Below are 10,590 nucleotides of genomic sequence, written 5' to 3'. Positions count from 1 at the left end.
ACTTACATGGTTCAGCGCATGGCGTGATTGAAAATGGACCCCTAGTGTCGCTTCTTTGACACAACGTTGAAGTGTCATTGGAAAATCGTCATTGAAAATCGTCATTGTACCAAGAACACTACATTGGTTTAATCGCCCTCAGGCTCCTCCTTTAGTGTTTGGATCATCATGGCAGGTATTGCACACATCCAAACACTACACACTAGACTGGATGCAATGACACTCGTTCCACAGCGTTTCAAACACCTGTCTACCCCTCTACCACTAACTGTTCCTAACTTGTCCCGAGAACAGCCTTACTAACAGTAACAATCTGGTCCAGTTTTCTTTTCATAATCATTGAAAACAAAGGGTTGTTGCAATGTTTGATGTGTTACAGATGCAAAAATGCTATGTTGTGATAAAGTTATTTTAGATTAGCCTAGTTAGAATTCATCTGCCCAGATGTTGTCTACTATAACTGCCCAGATGTCAAAAAGTCTTTATGAACTGTTATACTTCCAGGAACTAAGCTCTTGCGAATTCAGGACACATGGACTGAACAACTTTCGGGTTGCTCTCAGGGACTTGGGAACTGTTCAACTGTTGGTTTGCTCTCAAGGGCTGTGGTAGGAACCCCAACCTTAAGACCAAAAGGGGGGATGTAGGGCCTTGCCCCACTGAAAATGGCAGCAGAGACAGCATGGCCCTTTGTTCTATGATCAAAGGTGAGACATTGAACTATATTTCCCAGAATGCATCGCAACCTGACGGAATTCCCGCCCATGGACTCAATCTCAGACGTCATTGGTCAAAAGCGGCCTATGACCGATGACGTCATCTTCTTAACAAAACTAGCGCACACATTTGAGTTCGCCTTCACTCTGCATCCAGCTTGACTGTAACACCTACAGCTTCGCTGTGCTCTAAAGAGACATATCTTCACCAGGGAAGCCATCCATCTGGACAAAGAAAGACCACGTTTTTCTAAACCTCACCATTTGGCCACGGTAGAGTATGATTAACTTAGCTTTGTTCCTGTCGTGTAGTGTAAAACCGGTTCATTTCATCTTCACTGTAAGACAACAGTGAAGCTATATATAGAAAACGGAAAAGGCGACCAGCTTCCCTTCTCAATCGTTTTCCGACAACGTTGACTACCTCTCGCGTTTCTCGCGATCACCGGACCCGAGAACCAACACAGAGACGCGTCTTTTAGCTGACGAGCGTGAGACCAAGGACCGAATCCAGATTGTGTTCTCCTGACCGCTCAATGCAACAGGAATCCAACAGACAACCCTGCTGAAATCACACAGGATTTCACAAGTAAGGCTTGATATCTGGGCAGATTTAGTTTAGAAACTGTGACTTTTTTATAAACCTAAATCATATATATTTGAGTGCTGAATGTTTGATGTTTTTGTTTTCATTTACATGTTAACTACGATCGCTGAACGTTTAATGTTTTGTTTACACTGTACATTTAACTACGATCGCTGATTGCTGTTTGGAGTTATGAGATCGTCATTTTTGGGGAAATGTTAATTTATTGAGTGATCTGAATCAATGATTCAATCGCGCTGTTACCAGCGTGTCTCCTCTGTTAAATTGCATGAAGCCCTGTTTGTTCGCTCTCTCTCTCTCCCTCTCTCACACACACACATTGAAATTCACGGAGCGAGCAGCGCCGCGGTTTATGTGTGAATCAGGCTGGTGTTTTTCAAATTCTCCTGCCTGTTTCGTTCAGTTCCTTTGTGTGTCTGCTCATTACCACCCGCACTTGGTATTAGCTCTGTTGTGCTGGATCTGATCCAGCCATCTTGCTTTCCCCTACACCTTCACATAATCGTTGGCTCTGCCCTTTCCGGCCTAGCCCTCCATTTTGACTAGTTCATCACGAGGAGTTTAGTCCGCCATTTTGTGTCTTGGTTACCAACTCGAGACACACACACACATACACTAGCATATAGCTCCACCATTTAGTTTAGGATTTCCATTTTAAGTTTTTGTGTTATATTCATTTAGTATTGGCAGTGTTCATTACTGTTTGATTATAATAAATCTTGCTATATTATAATAAGTATTCATGGTTTGTTTGTTTGAATATTGTGTTGAAGCCAGCCTCTGCCACATCAAGAACTCCTGTATTACTTCAGTATTGTTAAATTGTTGTTGTTAGAAGCCAACTGTAACCAGATTACTGTTGGGTTCATATGGCAACAATTTGACTAACTACTTCCCCTTTTGATTATTTTGATTCTCGATCAAAATACTCAATCTGCAGGGTAGAATTTTATGAGACTTGATCAGTCACTTACTATCATTTTTCTCTTGTCAAAGAGTGGTGCCCCGAGGATAGAATTTAACGAACTAAATTCTATTATTTAATTTAATTAATAATTAATAAACATTAATTATTAATTTATATCTGATAGTAAAACTGATCTAACCAACCTGTGAGCCTACATAAATTGGTGCCCGTGTAACATTGATTCTAATCAATGTTCTATTAATTAATGATTGATGGTTGTCTATGATAATTATTAATTATTGCTAATAAACACACCCGCTCCAAAACTTGTGAGCCCTACAGCGGCGGTTGCGCCACTGGGGTTGATGCATATGAGACCGCTTCAGCACTGGCTCCAGACTCGAATCCCGAGACGAGCATGGTCCCACGGCACGCACCGTGTGATGGTCACCCCCACCTGCAGCCAAACATTCAAACCCTGGACAGACCTCTGCTTTCTGAGGGCAGGAGTCCCCTTACAGCAGGTGTTCTGACACATCCTGGTCACGACCAACGCCTCCAAATTGGGTTGGAGCGCCGTGTGCAGCGGGCACGCAGCCGCGGGCCGTTAGACAGGGGCCCTGCCCCGCTGGTTGACTGTATTCTTTGCCCTGTGGAGGTTTCTCCCACTTGTTCAGGGCAAACACATCTTGATCAGATCAGGCAGCACCACCGCGGTAGCGTACATAAATCACCAAGGCGGCGTATGCTCCCGCCACATGTCACAACTCGCCCGTCATCTGTGCGCCACTCACATCCCCGGCAAGGCTCTGGTAGACCTGTTCACCTCCCGAGAGACCTCCCACTGCCCGCTCTGGTATGCCCGAGCAGCGGCTCCCCTCGGGGCAGACGCTCTGGCACACAGCTGGCCCACGGGGCTGCGCAAGTATGCATTTCCCCCAGTGAGCCTTCTTGCACAGCTGCTGTGCAAGGTCAGGGAGGATGAGGAACAAGTCACTCTAGGGGCTCCCTATTGGCCCACCTGGGCTTGGTTCTCGGACCTCATACTCCTCGCGACAGCCCCTCCCTGGAAAATTCCCCTGAGGAAAGACCTTCTTTCTCAGGGACGGGGCACGCTCTGGCATCCGCACCCAGACCTCTGGAACCTCCATGTCTGGCCCCTGGTCGGGACGTGGAAGATCTAGCTGATCTACCACCTGCTGTCGTAGACATGATCAACCAAGCCAGAGCCCTTTCTACCAGGCAACTTTACGCCCTAAAGTGGCGCTTGTTCGCCTTTGTGAGATTTTACAATCTCAGGGTAGAATCAGTTTCGTCCTGTATTTTCTCAAGTCCGAGCCGGTAGAACTTGGTAACACGCTGACGGACGTTTTTTACTCGGTTGAGGTAAAACCGTGCATTTTTTCTCCCAGGAGATCCCACTCACTCCCTGGATGACTCCACCCTAGCCCTCTGGGTTCGCAATTCAGCCGACCCAATCCACTGCGGGTACTCAATCTACCCTGTACTGGAATTGGTGCTCCACAGGTCAGGGCTCCTATGTGGACTTTCCCCCTGTGTGTATTTTCCGCAGTACGGTCCCCTCACGAGCGGACCAGCATCTCAATTGGGCAGTTCCCACTGCCCCCTGGTCGCCGTGTCTGCAGCAACTCCTCCCTCAAAAGAGGCAGGATCTACCACCGCGCCACTTCGCACATGTGACCTAAAAGCCCACGTGGTGTATATCGCCACTTTTACCTCCCCCTCTCTGGGCAGGTGTGGTCTCCGCAGGGTCTTTTCCCCTTGAAAAAAATAGGAAACTGGGTAAGACCCCCTTCCCACGATGCGTGTAAGGGCCCCAGCCGGTTTGCTCTATGCGAGAAACATAGAGAGAAAAGAGGCCAGGCTAGGCTCGGCCCATTCCCAGGTTGGCAAGCGTCGCCTTGTTCCCCTGCCTAGGGTAACTATAAGGATTCCGACGACTTTATGGGGCATTGGGGAAGGGTACATGCAGTCTGATACAGCTGGTCATTTTGGTCTGCCCGTACCTGCCCGCTCCTGTGTCAGCAGTACACGTACACAGCTCAGCTCATGGCGTGATTTAAATTGGACCCCTAGTGTCGCTTCTTTGACACAACGTCCAATTGAGCAACAGATGGGGAACGTCTAGGTTACGTATGTAACCTCCATTCCCTGATGGAGGGAATGAGACGTTGTGTCCTCCCGGCCACATCGCTGAGCCGAGCCACTGTTGTGGCTGGACCATTTCCAGCTCCTCAGAAAACCGGCTCCTGAATGAAACAGATGCATTTCCCTGCCTTTATACCCATATGGGTATGCGGGACATATAAATTCTGTCCGCCAACTTCTCATTGGCCTTTTTCACATGGAGGTAAACCATGCAGACACACACTAAAAGATGCATTAGGGATTTTATAACTGTAGGAGTTTGTTCATATCCAGAATTCATTTCATATCACATCCATCGTGATTTATATGTTGAAAAATTTTACAGTGTCAGAGGGCCACAAGATGGCAGTATTACACTTTTGGAGAAATCACACATTAATATGCTTTCTCTGTGAGAATGATTTACCTTTTTATGCATAATGACCTTTTTTATGGTCTTATATTAAATTGTGTTCTTATTTTTTATATATATATATATATATATATATATATATATATATATATATATATATATATATATATTATTATTATTGGCTGAATGTAATCACATTATAAATAGTAAACAAGTTACTAGAATAAACAAATAAGTCCTTTCAATTTTTAAGTGGCATTAGGCTATTCACTAAATCAACAGTCATTCAAGCTCAAATCAAATTCCACACATTTTTTCGAATTACTAACTTTTACTTTCATAACCAAATTAATTGTATTTCTAAATGACCTCACACTAACCCTAAAGCAAAGTTCCCTCAAGATAAAAATAAACACAGATCTTTATCCATTTTAAAAAATGTGTTCATTCAGCAGTTTGTATGGTATGTGAAAGCAGAGGAGATCTCAAGTGTATCTGTGATTTGCTGATAGCACTAATATGTTTGAAGACAGAATACCTCACAGAGCGCACAAGGCTAATTGGCAATTAAAGTAACTAGAGACACTTGTATCTAATGTGTAGAGAGGTTTAAAGAAAAACACATAAAACCGATGAATTATTCTTGCTCTTGGCTGGAAAACTCTTTCTTTTATGAGAGAGTGATTAGGGATTCTGTGCACCTGCAGATTCTCACAATCGAAGGATAAACGTCAGCTGAGATTCCCACCACTGCAATTACCAGCAGAACTGCAAACTCAGCCCAAATTCTCTCCTGATCTTGGAAATCAAATTTGTGGATATTATCACCATAGGAGGACCCATCCCTAATCAAATAATGAGTAAGCTTGGTCCAAAGGGCAGCCTGTGTCTTTTTTTTTTGTTTGTGCTGCTTAAAGGTGCACTGTAATTATTTCCTCATTGAAATTTTTTTTTACCCGCCAATAAGTGAGTGATATTTTTTATATATATTAATATTTTTAAATCCAATCATATCAGTAGCCTAAAAATGTGCTTTTATTTTACATGGAGCTGGGTTATTACATGGTAAGCGTCATGTTGAGCTCACGTGACCAGCGGAACAGTACTCTATTTTATCCTGTTATTGCACACTTCATTCAAAGAATAAATTACTCATAGCTGACTGTGAATAGTAGGTTTCTACAATGGCATTAGTAACTGTGAACTGTTGCTTTTGCATGATGCTGCATTCACACCAATAGGTGTCAGTATAAGTCCAACATGACTGTCATATCAGCCAGCACAACATAAACAAAAATGTAATGTGTTAAAACATTTTTGGTATGATAAAACACTATCCCAGTTTAATTTGTAGATCAACTATAAGTAAGTGATTATTCAATTTAATTTCCCAGAAAAGTGTCAACAGTTTTGTGTTTGTTTGAAAAAGTTTTTTTTTAACTTGCCTCAATCAATGGCTTGACTCTGTTTGGTCGACCAGTGGAATACATGGGGGAGTGTTAGGGAACAGACAGATCTCTCTGTCAATTCTCCGACAGTTGGTCGAAAGTTGAAATCAGTCTGTACTTACTAAAATTCAAACAACTGCTTCCAGTGGCCGAAGCTTGAAGTGTTGTTGGACAAATGGGCATGTGTGAGCTCCAGTTTCTGGGTGAAATGTCCATAGAGTAGCACCAAAAGCAAGATTTTTATCTGTAGATTATGTAATGCAGTCAACATGAATGTGGGCCACCATGTTGTTTTCTTTGCAATGTTGCATGTGATTCTGAGTTTGCCACAGCAAAGATGGTTCTAAAAAAATAAGCCCTTTAATTTGTTACCCCGGAAGAAGTGGTAAAAAGATTACTGATCTTTTTTACTTAAGTAAAATTACTGCTACTGAAGAAATAATTCACATGCATACAAGTAGAAGTACTGATAAATATTATGACTCAAGTAAGTAGTTTGCTGAAAAACTACTCAAGTATTTGCGTTACAAGTTACTTTATGAAAATTTTATATATATATATATATATATATATATTTCGTATATACGCTTCCATTTTTGACTAAGACATTTTTGTTCTTGAAAGAAATTGATGCTTCCTTCCAAGGATGAATAACATTTTTTATTTACCCCCAATGACAAACATATACTATGACACTTATTCCTTACAAATGAATTCTAAAGTGCTAATTTGATATTCAAGAAAATTGTCTTATTTTTTGGTTTTAAAAATAGACAAAAAGAAACATATTTCTCCTGAAATTCTATTTTCTACTAAAGTTTATTGTTTTAGAGAGATGAAGGCTATAGATGACATACATTACTGTTTTGAAAAAGAATCTCTAATAGAGCCCGACTGATATGGGATTTTTTTAGGCCGATACTGATTTCAGAGAGGGAAATTCCCAGATTACCAATATGGAGGCCGATATAGTACATTTTTGAGCTGGAATGAAAACAGACATTTTCTATGTGGATTGTTCACCGATTTTGCACTGATATGACTAAGGCTGTTTCTTAAATATTTTTATCAAAGAATATTTGACATTATTATTATTATTATACATTGTCAACCAATTCTAGAAATGAACACTGAGAAAATAAAGAATAAATCAAAATACAATAAATAGCTAAATAAACATAAGTACTGTATGTTCAGTATCAGTCAATGGCTGACTATTTAAATAATGAATAAATAAAAATTATAGCTAAATATACATCAGTGCTGTATGTTTAGTATCAGTCAATGGCTGACCATTAAAATAAAGAATAAATTAAAATACAATAAATAGTTAAATAAACATCAGTAGTACTGTTAAGTATCAGTCAAATGCTGACTATTTTAATACTGTCAGTCAATTATTGTCAGGTTGTAACACAAAAAGCATTTACACATGCCGAGTCAAGAGAGAAACAGCGGCAGTGGTGTTACAACATATTCTGCTGTTCAGAGGAAACTTTCAACGGTGGAAAACCAGACTTTTAAATATTATATTTTATAAATGAATTGACTGTAATTGTTTCACAAACTAGTTAGCAACTTACTAAGAAGACACCGTTTAACTCTGCCCTGTCTGCAGAGCCACCGTCAGCTCAGAGTCAGTTCTGTAAGCAGAGTCGGAGTGCGCTCCGCTGGAAAAATGACATTTATGACACCAATTCTAAAGCATTGTTTTCTGCATTATATGTTCTGAAAAATGTCATATGTGCGCATATCGGTAGACACCTAGTTTGAGAATCAGACTAGCAGCTTCTAAATGCCAAAAAAAGGATTCTTGGACAAACAGAACATTTTAAGAATACATTTATTTGAAATGGAAATATCATCTGTAACATTATAAATGTCTCTAAATCATCTCTAAACTACATAATATGCGTTGTGACTGAAACACATTCCTATTTCAGGTTTATTCTCATTCATAAGTATATTGGCTATTAAGTTAACATACTTCACAAAACCAATTTAATGCAATATCATAGAGGAAATTTAGCCTCTATAATATTGCAGCAATTATCCAGATATGGAATGAGATTATTAAGCAAACTGTTATTAACTCCTATATGCCAACTGAATAAAATAAGGCAAAAATTAACATTTCACAAAGTGTTTAGTGAGAGATATGACTGATTCAAACACTAAATGTGGTTGTTCTGTATATGTGTTATTGTATTTCAGTTGTAATAATAAAGTCTTAATTAACATTATGGTTATGTAACTTTGAGATATTATTATTAAGTGAATTGCAGCATTTGGTTACATTTATGTTTTGTGATTCTCGTACCTTCTTTATATAACATCCATCACTTGCACACTTTTGGCTTCTAGCGGGTGAGGCTTTTCGGACAGATAAACAGCAGCACAGCACAGGGCAGGGAAGGGAAGTACAGTACAGCACCATGAGCAAGAGTGTTCCCTGCTAGGGCAGATTATTTTGAACAAGAGGGGCGAATGATTATGTAATTTAATGAAGGAGTACATGTCACATCTTCTGCTGTCCCTTCTCCCATCTGGTTCACACTATCCTCATCCCCTGAATACTAATCCCTCACTGGACTACAACTCCCATCATGCATTGCCTCCTGTCTTTTTCTCTCACACCTGTTCATTATTTGCTCATTATCTGTGTATATAAGCCCTGAGGTTCTACCATTCAGTACGAAGTCTTGTCAGTTCTCTCTCAGTCTGCAATTCTAAGCGTTTTTCCCTGTTTCCCTGTTTGTTGTGGATATTGACTGTTTACCCTTTTGGATTTGTCTGCCATTCTATACTGTTTTCTGGATTTTCGATCCTTTGCCCGTTTGACTACTATATTAAATCTGCATATGGATCCTACATCTGCCTCTCAGTCTGGTTTGTCACAGTACAATACCAAACTGATGCTGATTGGTAGAAATGAATAGAAATGTGAGAAACAAGACGGCGGGGGGGTTTCAGTGAAAAGTAAAAAGAAGATAGCAATATATGTAATTGTAACTATATCAGATATTATTCATAAAACATGGGAACTCATTGCATTGACATTTTTCGCCCCATATTTTGAATTTCAGAGATATTTTTTGTGGCATTTTGCCCCGAGTCCCCATTAATTTCCGACACTATTGGCATTGTATCTTTTTAACAAGATATTTAAAAAGTTTGTTTTAGACATATAGTTGCATGTACACAAGATATCCCCACATATATGTCAAACTACATTGCGTTAATGTTTGACACAGTTAAAACATTATCTAGATTAAAGAAAAGTGAAGTTTGATCAGTGGTTAAATGTGTTCAGATGGATTTCCTGGTCCAGGTATTTCCCTCATACCTGAATGAACGGCTCCTTTCCAGAAGAAAATGAAATATGCAGAAAATCACAGTATTACAGTCCTTTTATAGTGACAGGGAAGAAAATCTTGGAAATGCAAGAGAAGTCAGGACACAGTTTATGCAAGCTGCTGCATGTGCTCATAATGCTGTGCCCTTTGGGCTTCTGTCATGCCATGCACTGCACGTTTTAGTTTATAAACAGATTTAGTGCTTATAACTTGCCGATTTCCCATATAAACTTCAAATTCAAAAATATGTATTTTTTGCACTTTGTAATTTTGGTGAAAAATAACTGTAGTGAAGTTGAATACTTAATATAAAATTTTTAACTCAAGTAAAAGCACTATTATTTATTTATACTTGGAAAAAGTTGGAACTATTACTAACTATTACAAGGACAATTGCATCTATGTGAACTTCTGCATTTAATCCAGGATGGACTTCAAAGACATTGGTCATTAATCTTACAGTTCAAACAAAATTGATGTTTAAACACTGACACTTAACACTTACTTAGTTTAATAATTTTAAACCATGACTTTAACTATACATAAGTAATATTTACATTATATTTGTGATGTTAGCCAGAGGGGAACTGGCCCCCACAGTGAGTCTGGTTTCTCCCAAGGTTATTTTTCCTCCATTAATCTACATTTTATGGAGTTTTGTGTTCCTTGCCACAGTCGCCTTCAGCTTGCTCACTGGGGTTATTAATACAATTATTACTTATTTTTAAACATGATAAACAATCGTTATTAGATAATTATCTAATTACACAATGATGATTCATCAACATTACAGACTTTAGATGTATCTTCTGTCAATGCCTGATCGCCTTCATCTTATGTGAATGTGAGTACTTCCTGGTTTCCTCAGTAACACCACGAGATTAATGGGGTCGATTTAGGGTACAGTTCTGGAACATTCTGTAGTAACAAATCTATTTCCAGCTTGATCAGTTTGTAAACATTCATTATTTTTCAGTAATTACCAATTCCGTTTGGTGATGCTGATGAGGCAGAAAATGTACACTTCACTTTTAA

Source organism: Xyrauchen texanus, chromosome 41 (assembly GCF_025860055.1).
Source record: "Xyrauchen texanus isolate HMW12.3.18 chromosome 41, RBS_HiC_50CHRs, whole genome shotgun sequence".
Classification (NCBI taxonomy): domain Eukaryota; kingdom Metazoa; phylum Chordata; class Actinopteri; order Cypriniformes; family Catostomidae; genus Xyrauchen; species Xyrauchen texanus.
The sequence above is the reverse complement of the archived record's forward strand: the minus strand, read 5'-3'. Positions refer to the sequence as shown.